The 19,632-nt window shown below is 36.4% G+C and overlaps 1 protein-coding gene across 42 annotated transcripts in view; it reads left to right on the top strand.

Moving 5' to 3' along the window:
* GTDC1 (glycosyltransferase like domain containing 1) overlaps positions 1–19,632 on the top strand; it is a 452,114-nt gene that overhangs the window by 36,457 nt on the left and 396,025 nt on the right. For 7 of the 42 annotated variants that reach the window (XM_063631329.1, XM_063631341.1, XM_063631353.1 and 4 more), the window contains one exon: positions 3,193–3,342. The exons of 33 other annotated variants lie outside the window; for them this stretch is intronic. The gene's annotated coding sequence lies outside the window, so the exon portion shown is untranslated. Of the gene's footprint in view, positions 1–2,310; positions 2,499–3,192; positions 3,343–5,509; positions 5,606–19,632 lie in introns of those variants that run through there. 2 more of the 42 variants (XM_063631355.1, XM_063631348.1) reach the window with 2 other exon arrangements.

Below are 19,632 nucleotides of genomic sequence, written 5' to 3'. Positions count from 1 at the left end.
AGGAAAACAACTGACAGTATTGTTGCCAATGATAAAATTCAAACTTTCAAGTGAAAATTAAAATTTTAGAAAACTTGTGTTACCTGCTGTGCTATTGTCAGCTTCCCAGTACTTAAAAGATTTTCCTGATGAGATGGGTGGTGATTTTAATGAATGTGAGTTTTTGCTATTATATGACAAATTGTGTCAGGATTTGTAATATCTGTATAACTCAACCAATATTTTCAAAGTGACCAGTGTTACAAGATTGTGGGTGAAAGATCCTTTCAAAAAGCAAGTAACAGAATACAGAGTTCATATGTGTGAGATTCCATATTTCAACTAACCTTTAAGAAACTCCTACTTGTCAAGTTTTGGTGTAGTATCAAAAAAGAACATCTACAATTATCTGAATGGGCTGTTAATACATATGCTTCCTTTTCTCTCACTATGTATTTGTGTGAGGCCATCTTTTTTTTCGTGTAGCTCAATCAAAACAACATAGCACAACAGATTGAATGTAGACACCAATATGAGAATCCAGCTGTTTTCTATTAAGCTAGGCATGAAAGAAATTTGCAAAGCTTTTATAACAACATAATTTTTCACACAAAGCTTTTTTCTGTTTTTGAAAGCTTTTTTCTGTTTTGAAAACATTTTGTTTTCCTAAAATGTATTGTCTTATTACATATGTTATCTTATTAAGTTTTTAAAATAAATTGATAAATACTTAAACTTTTTCTCATTTAATTTCTAACACGGTGAATATTGATCATTATAAGCCGCATAAAGAAAAGCTCTTGGGAGCACTCAGTAATTTTGAAGAACACAAAGTGGTCCTGACTAAAGACATTGAAAACTGTTTCTTTAAGGAAAGAAGGCCAGATTCATCAAATGAACAGAGTTCTAAAGTTTTAATCATATGGGTATTCCTTTGGAATATGGACTTAACATGCCTCTAGTTTCTTTTTCTGGTTATAAGCATGTATCAGTGGACTACTGTGACATTTTCCAAATATTCAGAGGGTAAGAAGGTTTTTGTTTTTAAAATGGATGCTACCTACGTGGTTGCTATACCAAATTGAGATACGGTTAATGGTCATTCTTGTCAGCCTATTCACACTTGATACCACTCTATTGGTTGTGAGGTATACCTGTGGTTTCGGAGCTGTTCACCATGGCAGATTACTTCAGGGTTGTAGTGACTCACTTTACAGAAGAGGCAGGAGGATTGCTTAAGCCCAGGAATTCGAGTCCAGCCTGGTCAACATAGCCAGACCCCATCTCTACAAAAAATTAAAAAAAAAAATTAGCCCGGTGTGGTGATGTACACCTGTAGTCCCAGCTACTTGGGAGGTTGAAGTGGGAAGATTTCTTGAGCCCAGGAATTTGAGGCTGCAGTGAGCTATGATTGTGCTGCTGCATTCATCCTGGGTGACAGAGTGAGACTCTGTCTCTTAAACAAACAAACAAATAATAATCCAATTTTCTTTGAAGTCCATACGCTAATCCATCCTGACATTTTTAAAGCTATTTTCTAGTACCGTCAATCTACAATTTATGACTGCGTTTGTGAATTAACTATCTGCAACAATGTAATATGAATTACAGATGGGTTCTGTAGTGCCATTAATAGTATGAGCGTTTCAGTCTCATTGTGGACTAATTAACATCTTTTTGTGTGGAATTATACTTCTGACTTCTAGAAATCTAGCCAAACACATTTCTCCATTGCAGTCCAGCAGTGGCAGGAAACTCTTCTTTTTCCCTCACAACAGAAACAGGGTTGTTAAAGCTTTAGTGACAGCAAGAGAGGCATTTTGAAGCAATGCTCAAGAGACACAGATATCTTGGGCATCCCGTGTGGGTGGTGGGTGATAGGTAACGCTTTCAGATGAAGCAAGTATAGAAACTTTGGGCCAACTAGCAGTGGTGGAGGGGAAAAAAACGGATATTCTGGATACTACTTGGTTGGGTGGGGGTGATATATTCTCTTTTGGAGCAGATGCTTAAACATAAGAGATGTTTTAAGTTGGGTGTTTCTAAGTTGGGAAATCCATCTATATAGATAACATTTTCTTGGGCTCTTGTTATGTGAACTGAACTCAAATAACAAAAACACAGGCCAGTTGGGAGTGTCGAACAAGTCTTTGACCAGAAGTTTCAATGTAAAATGAAAGTGATGAACTTCAGGGGCAGTCATAACCAGGAGGAACAGTGGAAGCCAAGAGGAATGTTGGAATATGCAGACTGTTCACAAGGTGCCCAAAACAAATCCACCATACAGGATGGCTGTTAGAGCAGGGATAGAACTGATGATCAGCTGGCATAGTTCAAAGAATGCCGTGACTCAGCCCCTTGCCCACATGTCTTTGGCAGGAAATACTGCCAGACTAGACTGATGTCTAGTACAGGAAGTCCATAACAGAGAAAGGTTGATACAAAGCAGAAATTCAGAACCAGGAGAGTTTGAGGACATGGAGCAGGCCAATGTTGGAGAACTGGAATTTGACCTGAAGGTGAGCTCTTTGTCCTCTTGCCTGCCCAAAGTCAATATTAACTCCTTGGACTGAGGCAAAACTGAGCCAAAAGGGAGACCGAAGTGACTAGGGCTGTCTGCATTGTTGTAACAGGTCTGGCCAAACAAATACTTGTTAGTTGAATGGATAGAAGTAAGACAGGGCAACATTATAGTCTTTCCACTTAGGTTCTTCATGTAACATACACTAGGTATCATGTTACCTACTCACCAAAAAAATAATTTAGGCCAGGGGTTTGCAAACTTCTCCTTGGAAGGACCAGGCAGTAACTATTTTAGTCTTTATGGACCCTGTGGACTCTGTTGCACCTACTCAAGTTGGCCACTATAGCCTGAAAGCAGCTGTAGAAACATACCTAAATGAAAGAATATAGCCATGTTCCAATAAAGCCTTATTTATGGAAGTGGAAATTTAACTTCATATAATCTTCACATGTCACAAAATACTAGTCTTCTTAAAAAATCTGTTTTTCAACCATTTAAAAATATAAACCCATTCTTAGATCCTAGATGTACAAGAACAGGTTGCATGCTGGATTTCAGTGCCCAGGCAATAGTTTGTTGACCCTTTTCAGGCAAATAAATTACTGTCAGTCATGATGCTGAAAGCTTAGCAGTGCTGAAATAGATGTTTTATAGGACAATGCTGTTGGTGACACTGTCTTATTTTATAGGTGACACTGATGATAAAAATCCATCCAAGAATTTAGATGTGACATCTGCAGCAGGTTCAAATCTCTCAGCTGTGAGACAAACTGGATACTTCCTAAGGATTGCCATCTATTATGCACAGAGAGCCAAAATCCGTTACTGAAATTGTCTGGGTGAGCCGCCTGCAGGGTCCAGTGATGCACTGGTAGACAAAGGAGTTGAAAAAGAAGTCTGGCATATTCTTTGGATGTCTGGCAGAGTTTGACACCAGTATGGCACCAAGCCCTACTATGATTCCAAGGACTTCAGGACTAAATATATATATATACACATACACACACACACATATATATACGTGTATATATATATACGTGTGTATATATATATAAGTGAAAAAAATTTTTGGTGGTATTGGTGTGGTTGAAGTAAATTTGAGCTTTACTTGGGGAATGTGTATTATATTATCATTCCATAATGTAATTGCTTTGGTAATCAAGCTTTAAAGATCTTATATTTATGAAACTCATATAGTTATCACCTTTTAGTATTGGGTTATCTCACTGTAAGGGAAATACAGTAAAGAAAAACATCTGTTGACTAAAAGGGTTAATTTCAGGACTATGATTTTCATGTGGAAGTGTTTGCTTAGGGGATTCTTGAAATTTTGCCTTCATCTAGAGTATTTAAAATGTTTCTATTTGCAAAAAGCTATTATACTCAGAATTTTCTAGGAAAACATCCTTTTCAGTGGACTCTTCAATAGTAAAGAATCATACTGTATGGTATCAGTGTCCATAGAACAGTTGAATTCGTAAATTAATATTTTTAGACCTATCAACTAAATTAAATTCACTTAAAATGATTTGGCAAGCAGGTATGAACTGAAAATAAACCTATGTATTTTTTTTTTTAGAAGTATTGAATCAGAAGAAATTGGAACATGAAAGTATTCTCTGAACCAAATTGGTGTTTTGTTTGGTTGAGAGTCCTTGCTTTTGGTATACTATTTATACCAGTAATAGAGGATTTGAAAGCAGTGCTGGGAAATGAGTTGCATGGATTCTCTCAATGTCGAATCTCATTTTTTTTTCCCTCACTGAATCTTCAGCATTTTTAAATCTTAGCATTCAACAAAAACTCTACAGCCTAGATATAAATTATAGATTACTTTTTATATAGCATATACAGTTCATCAACAAACGGTAAAGGTTCCTTCATGACTTACCTTGAAATCTTTATTCAAAGGATATACTATTCAGTTTGTCAGTGTGCCACTGCCACCACTGCATGTTTTTGGTCAGAGTGCAGTGCAACTAACATCACCATCCTGCTAGGAAAAAGATCTGCAGGTTGCTGGATAGTGGAAGTTGCACACATCTAATTTACAAGTCAGATTAGAGATCAGAATCTTATAATAGCTTTATGTGGAATTGATTTCATTTCATGGTTTTTAAGCTGTTTTTTCATTGAAGCAATGCCTGTAACTGAAAGACAGGTGTGTTGTAGTATTTGAATACCTTAAACTCTTTTGAATCTGGAATGAAAGGGATGTTCTGGATTCTAAAACTCAGAGATTTTGAATTAAATGCCATCATTCATTTATCGTGCCATAATTGAACTACCTTGAGAACTGAATTTGGAATTACTGTGATTAATATTTGGAAAGCTTTGCCATTTTCAAATATAAGTCACTTTAGGAAGAACCACAGTTTGTGTGTGTGTGTGTTTATTTAAATAGAGCAGCAGGCACCTTTTTACCTTATAGATAAGGTAAATTTAATAAGAAATATGTGGTTTTTAACATTGATATCCCATTCTATTTAAGAAGTCCATTGTGGCCTTTCCGGAGGCCTTCAGTAAGGGGAAAAGGACAATGAATAGAACACTAGATTGCAGTTTATGTTTTTCCTTTTAAGGCAAACCACTTTCAAAATATAATAATGCCAATGGATACATAAATATAGATTGATAGTTCGAAGTTATTTTAAGTTCACCTGTCTATATTAAAATTGAGAGCCATCTCATAAAAGTGAGTATAAAAAAGTTGTTCATTTTAGAGTGCATAGTGCCATTTAATTGAATTAGAGAACACAGTTGCAAAAAAGCATCTTTTAGATGGTTCTTGAGCCATTAATTGATTTGTTGAATATAATCAAGAAGAAAATCCAGATGTTTAAAACTAGTTTTGTATCAGATCAAAAGAGTATTTAGCTTTATTCTCCTCCACTACCTTGTCTGATGAGTTCTCATAAATTGCTTTCTGAAATGACAAAACACTGGGATTTGGAAAGCCTTGAGAATTCATCATTTTTATCTTTTTCTCCACTGTGTTCTACAAAGGACCCATTTAGTCATGATATTTATAGGATATGAGGAAGGCAGTGATCCTGGCATTCATGGACTCTAGAAAACATTTTGGAGAAAAATTAATGTAAGGTAAGAGTATAGTAGGTATACATTGCTGTATTCAATTTATTGTCCTTCCTTCCTTCCTTCCTTCCTCCCTTCCTCCCTTCCTCCCTTCCTCCCTTCCTCCCTCCTATCCTTCCTTCCTCCCATCCTTTCTTCCTTCCTCTTGAAGATCTTGTTGCATACCAATTTACTGGATTCATTTTAGTAGAGCAGTGACTATTTAAATGGGTCCCTTTCTAACCACCTTTCCCTCCAACCTCAAAATCTCTGGTTAAAAGTGCTTTTCTTTAAAGAGAGTCAGAGGTAATTTTTTGAATGGAGAAAGTGAGGCTATTCCAGACATTGGGAAATGAGTGGAGTATAAAAGAGAGAATGAGATCTAAATGTGTTGTGATAGATAGTAAGATCATAAATGAACACTCTATTTTTGGACGGAGAAGGGTGCTAGAGTAAATATATCAATGGAATAGAGTGGCTTGTTATCATTATGAACTGTTTAGTGAAAGTCTCCAGTATGCCAGACATTGAGTAAGACATTTTGCATAAATTCTGTCTTTCCAAAATCTTGAAAGCAGGTGCAACTATCCCAATTTCCTTATGAGGAAACAAGTTAAATGGTGTATACAAAGTCTTAGGGTAAGAATTGAAATAGAGAATCCTACAGCTAGTGGCTCATTTTGTGCAGAGACCTTTTCTTTCTGTTGATTGTCTGGTAAGTTATTAGTAAATAGAAAAGAAATCTGAAAGGCCAGCATACATGTAGGGAGATTTTAAGATTAACAGCTTTTAACATGAATGACTTCGTGTTGGTGTTGTAGAATGACATTGGAGCCTTCTTGAGAAGCAGTGACATTTTTGCAAATATGGTATCTGGACACTAGAACTCAACTATCTAATGAGTTGCCTTTATTATTAGTAAAGTATCGTATAGCTGCACTTTCAGGTGTAAGTGATGCCATGCTACAAAACTCATATACAGAGGGCAGGTGATCATGAGCTACCAAAGAAACTGCTATATATCATAAGCTGAATTGGATCAACTCCAAATAGAATCTGTAGAAAAGTACTTGAAAGAGGACTGGTTCAAGCAGTCATCTGATACAAAGCTGACTACCAAACATTTTGGGATGCAGGGATGATAACTGGATAATGGTATCATGAAGCTTATTAAAATAAGAACTATAAATGTTTACAGGCTTTATAAGAAGATATATGCAGCTCTGTAACAAAATATCATCTTCTTGGAAAGGACCCATTTGGTTAGGAGCAAGGCCTTAGCAGCAGCATTTCTTTTTTTTTTTGAAATAGGGTCTCACTCTGCCCAGCCTGGATTGCAGTGATGTGAACATGGCTCACTGCAACCTCAACCTCTGAGCTCAAGCAGTCCTCTCGTCTCAGCCTCCTGAGAAGCTGGGACCACAGGCATGTGATAATACCCAGCTAATTTTTAGTTTCTGTAGAGATTAGGTCTCGCCATGTTGCCTAGGCTAACGTTTTTAAATATAAAAGGCAACCGTGCGGTAGGGTGTTGGAGTCAGATGATCTGGTTATGTTTTTTGAGGTATAGAGCAAAGTGATATGGGATATTTGGCTTTGCTGTTTGTCCCGCAGGGGGAGTGAAGTAAAGCACAGCCAAGGTGATAGTGTCATGTCAGAGCTTAAATGTGAGTACGGTGGCACCTTGGTGAGGGATGTGGTAATGAAGACAGGACAGGTAAAAATGAATGAAATCATGAACTCAAAATATTAGAGTGAAAAATACTTTTCTAATTGTTTGAAAATACAGAAAAGTAAAAAGGCAAACAGATCATAGGCAAGCAAATAAGACAGTTGGATGGACAGAGGTAAGAAGTAGGAGGGCTATTCAAGAGTGAAGTACAATAGTCCTAGAAAGTTTTACTCAAAGAGGGAGACGACTTGGGAAGTGAGAGCAGAAAAGTGATTTAGAAATAGATGTTACTGAAATATGTGAGTGAGCTGCTCAAAGACTGCTCACTCTTTGAGCAGAGACCTTTTCTTTCTGTTGATTGTCTGGTAAGTTATTAGTAAATAGAAAAGAGGGCATGGTGGCAGGCGCCTGTAATCCCAGCTACTCGGGAGGCTGAGGCAGGAGAATGGCGTGAACTCAGGAGACAGAGCTTGCAGTGAGTGGAGATAGTGCCACTGCACTCCAGCCTGGGTGACAGAGCAAGACTCCATCTCAAAATAAATAAATATATAAATAAATATATAAATACATAGAAACAGTGCGTAACGAACTTTTAGGGATGATAAAATGTTCTATTTTTTGAATGGGGGATAGTTAACATGGGTGTACACACATGTCAAAATTCAAAAGGAGACAGAGAAAATACTAGATAAGAAGGAACAAGTGACCTTTAATATGAAGTTGTATTCCTATCTTATGGTGGTCAAAGGTGACCAGCTAGTTCAGGTAATGGCTTCCCAAGAAAAGACATGCTGATTGTTCCCATTTGTTCTGTGAACATTTATGGATATTTCTATAGGCTGAACTTATCCTTGTATCTTATGATACTGGGTGACTTGGATTTGTGATTTAGACTCTGACTTAGGCTATAAGTTTGTTATGATTATTATCCATATTATTTTCATCTTTTGGGCAAGAGATTACACTTTAACTGGCTATCCTTGCCATCCTCGGGAAGTAAGGTGTCAGATGTGACTTTAAAAATTAACGTTTTGGGCCGGATGCGATGGCTCATGCTTGTAATCTCAGCCCTTTGGGAGGCTGAAGCGAGTGGATTACCTGAGGTCGGAGTTTGAGACCAGCCTGGCCAAAATGGTGAAACTCCACCTCTATTAAATATACCAAAATTAGCCGGGGATGGTGGTGTGTGCCTGTAATTCCAGCTACTTGGGAAGCTGAGGCATAAGGATCGCTTGAACCCGGCAGGTGGAGGTTGCAGTGAGCCGAGATCACTCCACTGCACTCCAGCCTGAGTGACAGAGCGAGACCCTGTCTCAAAATAAATAAATACATAAAAATTAAAATTAACTTTATGGAGTATAATTTATGTCCAATAAAGTGAACCAGTTTTTAAGTGAATTTTGACATGTGTGTACACCCATGTTAACTATCCCCCATTCAAAAAATAGAACATTTTATCATCCCTAAAAGTTCGTTATGCGCTGTTTCTATGTATTTATATATTTATTTATATATTTATTTATTTTGAGATGGAGTCTTGCTCTGTCACCCAGGCTGGAGTGCAGTGGCACTATCTCCACTCACTGCAAGCTCTGTCTCCTGAGTTCACGCCATTCTCCTGCCTCAGCCTCCCGAGTAGCTGGGATTACAGGCGCCTGCCACCATGCCCGGCTAATTTTTTGTATTTTTTAGTAGAGATGGGGTTTCACTGTGTTAGCTAGGATGGTCTTGATTTCCTGACCTCGTGATCTGCCAGCCTTGGCCTCCTAAAGTGCTGGGATTACAGGCTTCAGCCACCGCACCCAGCCCCGTTAACGCACTGTTTCTATCAGGCCTTCCCTTTCCTCATCTCCCCACAGGCAACCAGTGTTCTGATTTCTATTTCTGTAGATCATGTTAGCCTGTTCTTGAGCTTCATATATATGAGATGATAGAGTATATACCCTTTTGTATCTGACTTCTTTTCCTCAACATAATGTTTTTGAGATTAATCCATGTTGTTGCATGTATTAGTGGTTCATTCTGTTTAGCTGCTGAGCAGTGTTTTATTTTATGTAATTTGTTTACCATTCTTCAGTTAATGAGCATTTGACTGTTTTTCTATTTATTAACTATTGCAAATCATATTACTGTAAACAGAATTTTTGTATAAGTCATTTTATGAACATGTATTCCATTTTCTCTGGGTTAAATACCTAAGAATGAAATTATTCTTTGATAGGATTGCTGTGTTTTAATTTTATAATTATATATATAACTTTATATGTATAACTTTTCCTAAATGGTTATACCCATTTCTACCATGCATTGTTAGTTCAAGTTTGTAGATGTCGGTATTTTGTACCAAGAATAAATATTGGTTTGTACTAAATGATTTTTATAAAGCCAGAGAGTCTGTAGGAGTATTCTTCATATAATAGCTGAAATCTAGTATATTTTAAAGATACATCTTTTTAAAAAAAAAAAAACGCTAATGATAATAAGATTAAGTATATATGAAATTATTGATAAGTAGATATGCAGTTATTGACCTGGTTGGTTGCACAGAATTTTTCATTTTCATTTTGCAGGTAGCATGTTTTAATCCAAATTCTAATGTGCACATTTTCCATTGTAAACAGTTGGCTCTTCACGAAATGTATACATAATTAAATATGAATAATACTAATCTTTAAGGTAAAATTTGTATGACCAGATGAAGAATCTCCTTTTTTCTTTTTCCTTGGTATGTTTAGTCAGTAGCTTTCCCCCTCATTTTTTTGTAAATCTGCATTTCACATTGAGTTGCTTAAAATGAGCGATCTCATAATAGGTAAGTGGTAAATGTAGGGGGATTATACACTTTTGATAATAGAATGATGACTAGGAATTGTTTGTTTCAGTATTTTTGCTAAAGCTCCAAAGCTGAAACCAAAGGGTAATAAGTAACCCTGCTTTGTAAAGAGGGATGTGGGGCTTAGTAAAAGAATAGACTTGGTTCACCCGCAACACCTGTTTCCCGCATATAGGAGAAATTAGAAGAGAGATTAAAAGTGTCATTCAGATGGAGCTGATAATCTAGTGGGGAGTTAGTTTTGTGACATTTCCCTGTTTCTCCCCAAATGGACCTTTTGTTTCTAGCCCAGGATTTGGATTTGTCTGCCAGAAGTGTAATGATACGTAGTTTGTCTGGATGTTTAATGAGCTGCAGAATCTTGTTTCCTTGTGCTGCAGTGGCACCTTCCAGAGAGTTTTTGAGAAAACATGATTATAGTCCATTTTCACACTGCTATAAAGAAATACCTGAGACTGGGTAATTTATAAAGAAAAGAGGTTTAATTGACTCACAGTTTTGCATGGCTGGGGAGGCCTCAGGAAACTTACAGTTATGGCAGAAGGGGAAGTAGGCACATCTTACATGGTGGCTGGCGAGAGAGAAGGGTGAGCGAAGGAGGAACTTGCCAAACACAAAACCATTGGATCTCAGGAGAACTCACTCACTATCATGAGAATAGCATGGGGGAAGCCACCCCAGTGATCCGGTTACCTCCCACTGGGTTCCTCCCTTGACACCTGGGGATTACAATTACAATGAGATTTGGGTGGGGACACAAAGCCTAACCATATCACATAACATTTCTGAGAGTTGGGAGCACACTTGAACATAGACTTGTTCCTGGAGGGGAGGCGAATAACTGGAGCCAGCTGAGATGGCATGTTGAATGAGAGAGCAGTAGGTGGAGGAGTCTGCATGTGTCCATCTTGTGTGGTTAAGAAGGCGTGACTTTTTTTGTCATGCAAGTGGTCATGGTGGGAGGTAACCAGGCTTGAGTTATCTGGATGGATCCTGCCAAGGAGGGCTGCTTGCCATGTGAAGGGACTGTGGGTGGGATAATGGGAGGTTAGCCTAAGAGTGTATTTCCCAGCTGGGTGTAGTGGCTCATGCCTGTAATTCTAGCACTTTGGGAGGCTGAGGCAGGAGGATCACTTGAGCCCAGGAGTCTATGACTAGCCTGGGCAACATAGTGAGACTCTTGTCTTTATTCAAAAAAAAAAAAAAAAAAAAAAAGAATGTAACTTCCACAATAGGGAACTATGCAAGATGGAGGGGTCACCTTTTTGCTTGCTGTAATTGATGACCCCTCTGCTGTGAAGTCACTTGAGAGTGACTGAGAAATAATGGAATTTATCTGGGGTGTTGAGAGATGGGGAAGTGAGATCCAGAAAAATATGTTTGAAAGCATATATTCCATTGAGTTCAGTTCACTTGACGAGTTTTTTAGTTTAATAGGATTTTTGTTCAGTTGAATAAACCTTTAGTGAGTGCTTAAACAGAATATGTAAGGTGCTGTTCTAGGCATTTCATGAAAGGCAAAGATGGCTGTGGCGTTTTCTGTCCTCAGGGAGCTTCTGCTTTAGTGTAAATAGCTAAAGTTAATTCATGGCAGAATGACATAGGTGCTCTAAATATGTAAGTGGCAGTACTATGGGAATTTGGAAAGAACAGTAAATACCACTGGGGTTCAGAGGAGTCTTTGTGGAGGAGGCCAACTTTGGGCTGGATCTTGAAAGAACAAAAGGATATCAAGTAGGAAGAGAGGCATTCTGGCATGAGGGAATAAACAAAGCCGTGGAAATGGGCGACTGAGAAGTAATTCTCATTCACACTGGAAAATGATAATTTTACTTTTTAAATAATGCTTTCAACCATCAATTAAGCTTGCTTGCGCATGTTATAATTCCAGTTGAATCTTGGTATTTTTATCTCATCTTTGCAGTTCTCTAGTGATATGCAATGTGTCTTCCTTTGTGAGCTATAGCGTGCATATAGCGTGCATTATCAAGTTGGAAACGTTACTCACTTTAGAACCTGGATGGTTATTAGCATCAAAACCAAACTTCCAAGTCTAATCACAAAGCCTATTACTTTCCCTGATTTAAAGCAGTAAAATGTAGAGAAGATGATGATTTTTACATATCCTAAGAAGCACTTGGCAGAGCAATTAGTTTCATAACAAGTGATTGTTTTTTAAAGCTCTCTCTAGAATAAGAATGAGTATCTTGATGCTAGTGTCACTTTTAAATAGCTATGGCTCCAGGAATGTGTCTGTTCATGTTATTATCTTAAATACACACCTTATCTATCCATATTGCTGTACTTCAGATGTGAAAGTAAAAATAAAGGTGTGAAGTGCCTAGCAGACTTGTATGGATTTATGTAAATCAGAAAACACACAAACAATCCATTAGTCTCAGTGCTGAAGCCCTGATGTATTAAAATCAAATATGGATTATTTCCTAAAAATTTCACGTACACACATACCATCATATCCAGTGATTTACTTTGCCAAAAAAAAAAAAAAATCTTTATTTCTCTGAACTCTAGACACATATCCAGCTGTCTTATGACATCCCCATATGGATATTTAAAGGAATATAAATCTTAAAATACTTAAAACTGAGCTGATCTTTTTACCCAAACTTGTTTCATCTTTAATCTTTGCCATCTAAGTCCATTGGTGATACTCAAACCAAAAATGTTGGAGTCATCCCTGACTCTTCTTTTTCTTTCACATTCACAGTTTATCTGTCAGTAAGTAGTTCATGTTGACTCTACCATGAAAATATATTTAGAATTTGAATCTCATCACCTTTCACTCCCTCTACTACTACCTGGCCAAGCCACTGTCATTTCTTACTTGGATTATTTTAGTAGCCTCTTGACTGGTCTCTCAGCTTCCTCTCACAACCTGAAACCCAGCACATCAGTCTGATCTCAATGCAGTATCCAGAATATTTAGGTTAAAATAAGTTAAATCCTGTCATTCTTCAAAGCTTCATTTGTTTTCTTTCTCACTTAATGTAAAAGATAAAGTCTTTGTAGTAGCTTATAAGGCTATATATGATACTGCCCCCTTTGCAACCTCATTTTTTGACTCTCTACGTACCCTTCATTCATATCTCAGTTTTTGACTCCATTTACTACCCCTCATTCCTGTTTGACACCATATTGTTTCTGGAATAGCTGGCCTTGGGGCTTTTGCACTTGGTGTTCCCTCTGCCTGTAATGTTCATCCTCCAGATGACTGCTTAACTTATTCCCTAATCTTTCTTGGGTCTTGAGATGTTGCATCTCTAGTGAGACCTTCTTTGGCCATCTTATTTAAAATGTCCCTCTCCCGGCAACTACTTTATGTTTCTCGTTTGCTCTTTGCCAAACGAACTTACTGTATATTTTGCTTTACTTTTTATGGTCTTTTTCTTTCAGAGTGAAAGCTTGATGAGTGCAAAGTATTTTATGTTTTGTTTACTCCTGTGCCATCAGACTTGGAGTCATTTCTGGCACACAGTTGGCACTTAATGCATAATTGATTGAATGATAAAAGACAATAAAAGATTTATTACCTAGGGGTTAAACCTTTCGTTAGGTTGATTTGTCTTTTATTGATATCTTTGGGGAATGATGCTATTTCCAAATGGCTGAATGTTACTTCTTTTTAATTAAATCATATTTATTGGTATAATTTGCATATAGTAAAATGTGCTTATTTTAAATGTACAAGTTAATGTTTTGACAGATTTACACATTCATGTAACTACTACTCCAATCAAGGTACAGAACATCTCCATCACTTCAGAAATTTCCTTTTGTCTGTTTGTAGTCACTCCTCCCTCATCCTCATCTCCAGGCAACTAATGATCTGATTTTTGTCACTATGAATTCGTTTTGCCTGCTCTAGAGTTTCAAATAAATAGAATTATACATTATATACTCTTTATAGCATGTTTTCGAGGCTTATTATGTCTCATTAGTTTGTTCCTTTCAGTAAAGAATAGTGTTCTATTGTATAAATGTGCTCACAATTTGCTTATCCATGTATCTGTTCATGGACATTTGGGGTGTTTACAGGTTTTTTTTTTTTTTTTTTTGCCTATAGTGAATAACACTATCATGAGCATTCAAGGTGCAAGCCTTTGTGGAAATAGGCTTTAATTTTTCTGGGTTGGTTACCCAGTAGTAAAATTGCTGTTTTATATGGTAAGTTTATGCTTAAGTTTGTAAGAAATTGCTTCGAAGAACTATTTTCTTCAGTGATTGTACCATACTCACTAGCAATATATGAAAAAATTCTAGTCACTCCACATTCTGGCCAGCACTTGGTATAATTCTTTTAAATTCAGACACTCTATTGGGTGTATACTGGTATCTCCTTGTGGTTTTAATTTGCATTTTTCTGATTACCAGCGATGTTGGTATTTTCATTTATTCATCGGCCATTTATATAACTTCTTTTGGGAAATAGCTGATGAAATCTTTTGTCCATTAACAAACATTGGATTGTTGCTTGTCATTCAGTTACAATAGTTCTTTATATCTTTGTATATCTAGATACAAGTTCTTGTTAGATGTTTTCTCTTGGTCTGTAGAGTAAGTGTAGTTTATCAACATTTTCTTTGGTGGTCTGTGCTTGCTTTCTTCCTTTTTTTGGTAATATCTAAGAAATCTTTGTTGTTGTTGTTGTTGTTGTTGTTGTTTTGAAATGAAGTCTTGCTCTGTTTCCCAGTCTGGACTGGGATTACAGGCGTGAGCCACCGTGCCCGGCAAGTGTCTAAGAAATCTTTGATTAATACCAGGTTGTAAAAGATTTTCTGTGTTTTCTCCCAAGAATTTTACAGTTTTGGCTTTTACATTAGGTCTCTGATTTGTTTTGAGTTAATTTTTATATATAGTGTGCAGTAAGGATCAAGGATCGTTCTCTTCTATATCCACCTGTTGTTTTCCTTTGAATTACTTTGAAACTTTTGTTAAAAATCAACTAATTATGGCCAGGCGTGGTGGCTCACGCCTGTAATCCCAGCACTTTGGGAGGCCGAGGCGGGTGGATCACAAGGTCAGGAGTTAAGAGCAACCTGGCCAACATAGTGAAACCCTGTCTGTACTAAAAATCCAAAAAATTAGCCTGATGTGGTGGTGGGTGCCTGTAATCCCAGCTACTTGGGAGGCCGAGGCGGGAGAATCGCTTGAACTTGGGAGGCAGAGGCTGCAGTGAGCTGAGATCGTGCCACTGCACTCCAGCCCAGGCGACAGTGCGAGACTCTGTCTCAAAAAAAAAAAAAAGAAAAAAAAGTCAACCAATCATATATGTGTGGGTTTTTTCCTAAACACTGTTATATTGATCTATATGTCTATCATGCCAGCATAACACTGTTTGTTCGGTAGTAAGTCTTGAAATCACATGGTGTAAGTTCTTTTTGTTCTTTTTTGAAATTGTTTTCACTGTTCTAAGTCTTTTCTATTTCCATATCAATTAGAGAACCGGCTTGTACATTTGTACAAAATACTTCTGGGAATTTTAATTTCCATTGTGTGAATTCAGTGGATTGGTTGGGGAACATTAACATCTAAATGATTGAATTATTCTAAACCATGAATATAGTATACCTCAATTTAGTTATTCTTTCATTTCTCTGAGTAATGTTTTGTAGTTTTCAGTGTGCTAATCTCTTGTGTCTTTTATTAAATTTGTCCTAGGTGAATAGGATGTGAATTGTATTTCTGAATGCCATTGAAAATGCTATTTAAAAAATTTACAGTTTGTCATAGTTTCTATACAGAACTATAATTGGTTTTTATATATTGAACCTTGGTAATGTAATCATTAATGCTTTTGACTTTTTTTTTGTGAATTCCTCAGGATGCTCTCTATATATGATCTTGTTAATCACAAATAAAGACAGTTTTACTCCTATCCAATATTACTGTCTGTTACTTACTTCTCTTTCTTTACAGCACAGATGAGGACAGTGTTAAAGCACGGAGTAGGACACTGTTTACATTGCACAGACTAGTGCAATGTTAAATAGAAGTGGTGAGAGTGAACATCCTTGCCTTGTTTCTAATCCCAGGGAGGAGGCGTTCAGACTTTGACTGTTACGTGTGATATTAGCTCTAAGTTTTTTGCAGATGTCCCATATCAGATAGAGCAAGTTCCCTTTTATTCTTAGTATACTGAAAGCTTTTATTATATTGCATGTGAATGTTGAATGCTGTCATTTTTTTTTTTGCATCTATAAGGTGAATCATTTGTATTTTCTTTTAACACTTGTTAAAAATGGTGAATTGAATTGATTAGATTTTGAATCTTAAACCTGTCTTTGCATTTTTGTGATAAACTCCATTTTTTCATGGAGTTTTATGTTATCTATGGAGGATATATTCTTTTACTGTGCAAAATTTGATTTGCTTAATTTTGTTATTGATTTGTGGGTGTATGTTTATGAGGCCTATTAACTTTTTTTTTTCTGGGGGTCTCTTATGGACTGTGTGTGTTCCCTCAAAATTTTTATGTTGACGCACTAACTCACAATGGTATTCAGAATTGAGGCCTTGGAGAAGTAATTAAGTTTAGTTGAGGTCATGAGGGTGGGGCCCTCTTAGAAGAAGAAGAAGGAGGAAAAACTAGAGTTCACTCTTTCTCTTTGATGTGAGTACACAGTGAGAAGGCAGCCATCTACAAGTGAGGAAGAAGGCCCTCACCAGCTAACTGAATTGGCTGGCATTTCGATCATCCCAGCCTCCAGAGCTGTGAGAAATAAATTCCTGCTATTTGAGCCACCCAGTCTATATAGTATTTTGTTATAGAAACCTGAGCTGACTAACCCAGGAGTAGGGCTGTAATGTCTTTGTCAGATTTTGGTATAAAGGTCATGATTGTTTCAGTAGATGCAGAAAAAGCATTTGACAAAATCTGACACTTTTTTTAGTGATAAAATACTTTAAGAATAAAAAGGAAATTTCCTCAACGTGGGAAAGGGCATCTATGTAAAAACCACAGCCAGCATCTTAATGGTGAAAGAAGAACAGAGCAAGAATGTTGCTTTCAGTATTCAGTTTTGTATTGGACTTTCTAGCCGAGACAATTAGTCAAGAAAAAGAAATAAAGGCATCCAGATGGGAAAGAAGTAAAATGATCTCTGTTTGTAGATGACATGATCTTCTACATAGAAAATCCTAAGGAATTACTAAAATGTATTAGAATTCATAAATGAGATCCACAAGCTTGGAAGGTATAATAGCAATAAAAAGAAATCAATTATATTTCTATACATTAGCAGTGAACAAAAGTGAAATTAAGAATTCCATTTATAATTGCATCTAGAAATTAAGAAAATAAGCGGTTACAAAATGGTACTCTGAAACCTACCAAAAATTATTGAAAGAAATGAAAGAATTAGACATCCCATGTTCATGGATCTAGATGACTTGATATTGTTAAGATGTCAGTGTTATCCCAAATGATCTACAGATTCAAGGCAATCTCAGCTGCCATTTTTCTTCTTCAGAAAAGGCAAAGCTGATCCTAAAAGTTACATGGAAATTTAGGGTAGTCAGAATTTTTAAAACAGCTTTGAAAAAGAACAACAAAAGTGAAGGAGTCACAGTTCTTGATTTCAAAACTTAATACAAAGCTACAGTACCCAAAACAGGGCAATACTGGTATAATGATAGACATATAGGTCACTGGAATATAATTGAGAGCCCAGAATTAAACCCTGACTTTTATGTTCAATTGATTTTTTAAAGGGTGTCATGACAATTTAATAAAGAAAGAATAGTCTTTTCAACAGATAGTGCTGGGATAGCTGTGTATCCACTAGCAAAAGAATAAAGTTGGACCCCTTTCATGTACTGTATATTAAAATATTAATGTCAAATGGATTATTGACCCAAATGCAAGAACTAAAACTATAAAACTCTTAAAAGAAAACATAAGAGTAAGTGTACTTGTTCTTGGGTTAGGCAAAGCCTTTTTACAAGACACCAAAAGCACAAGTGACAGTAGAAAAATAAATATATTGGACTTCATCAAAATTAAAAACTTTATACTTCAAAAGACACTATCAAAAATAAAGTGAAAAAAACTGACACACAACATGCAAGAACATATTTGTCAGTTGTATTTGTGATAAGGGACCTATATCTACAATATATAAAGAACTGTTACAATTCAATAATCAAGACAATTCAAAAATGTAAAAAGTATCTGAATAGAAATTTTCCAATAGCCAGTAGGCATATGCATAGATGCTCTCAGTATCATTTACTGTTGTGAAATGCAAGTCAAATCAGAATTTCTCATCTGTGTCTTTGTATTTTAAATTATAAATAAAGTTTATATTTACCTCTGGAAGTTCTACTTTTTAAAATAGCTTTTATTTATTATCATGTTATATTTAGAAATAAATTGTTCTGTAATCCCAGCACTTTGGGAGGCTGAGGTGGGAGGCCTACTTGAGGCCAGGAGTACAAGACCAGCCTGGCGAATATAGCGAGATCCTGTTTCTACTAAAATAATTCTTAAATACATTGTCAAGTACTGTTTTAGTATATTCATTGTTTAGTGTACTTGCTATCCTGGTATGCTTGTTCCGTCATATCTGTTATTTCTGGATCTATTTTTTATTGACTGATTTTTATCTTAGTTATGAGTCACATTTTTCTTCTTTGTATGTCTGGTAATTTTTGGTTTGCCGATGGGGATTGTAAATGTTGCATTATTGAATGTCTTGATTTTACTGTCTTTTAAAAAACAGTTGCAGTTTTAGCAGGCAGTTTACGCTCTTTGTGAATCAGTTTGATCTTTTTGGGGCTAGTTTTTGTTAGGATTGTTTTGAGTATCCTTTACTATAGAGGTAAATTAATCTTATTTCTAAGGTGTGATTCTTCTGTATCCTCTGCTGAATGCTGTGCGTGGTCAACGAAGTCCCTCTACTCTTTTATTCCAAATCTGCCTGTCTTCCAGGCTTCTGTGACCTTTTGGAAGTGTTTAGGTTATTGTTCTCTCATATTTGTTCTTTTACCAGTCTCATGGAATCTGAGAATATTCATCAGAAGAGTACACATGGAACCCCTTGTGCAGACATGTGGTGCTTTTCCTCTTAGCTCCTTTTACTTATGTACTGTACACTTACAAACTTATGCTACCTCAGGCTTCCTAAAACTCTGATATCTGTTCCCTCAACTCAACTGAACTACCATGTACTTGGTGTCTCCCAGCATGATGCAGAGAGTGCCTCCAGGCAGAAAGCTGGTGCAATCACAGGGTTTCCCTTTCTTTTAGGGATCATAGTTCATTGCTGCCATTATTGTCTACTGTCTGAAAATGATTGTTTTATATATTTATCAAATTTTCTGGTTGATTATGGTATGAAGTGGGCAAGCCTGGTGCTAATCAAAGCCAGTATTGGAAATACCCTGTTACTCTCTTTTTAGTATTGAAATTTAAGAAAAAAATAAAAGTTTTTCATGTATCTAAAAAAGTGTTTTATTTATAAATATCCCATCACAAAAAATTGTTGAACATTTTCCACCCTTTTCTTGATGACATCTCTTTTAATTATT

This window comes from Symphalangus syndactylus, chromosome 22, assembly GCF_028878055.3.
Source record: "Symphalangus syndactylus isolate Jambi chromosome 22, NHGRI_mSymSyn1-v2.1_pri, whole genome shotgun sequence".
NCBI classification, from domain to species: domain Eukaryota; kingdom Metazoa; phylum Chordata; class Mammalia; order Primates; family Hylobatidae; genus Symphalangus; species Symphalangus syndactylus.
Note: the sequence above shows the minus strand (reverse complement) of the source record. Positions and strands in the feature narration are given on the sequence as shown.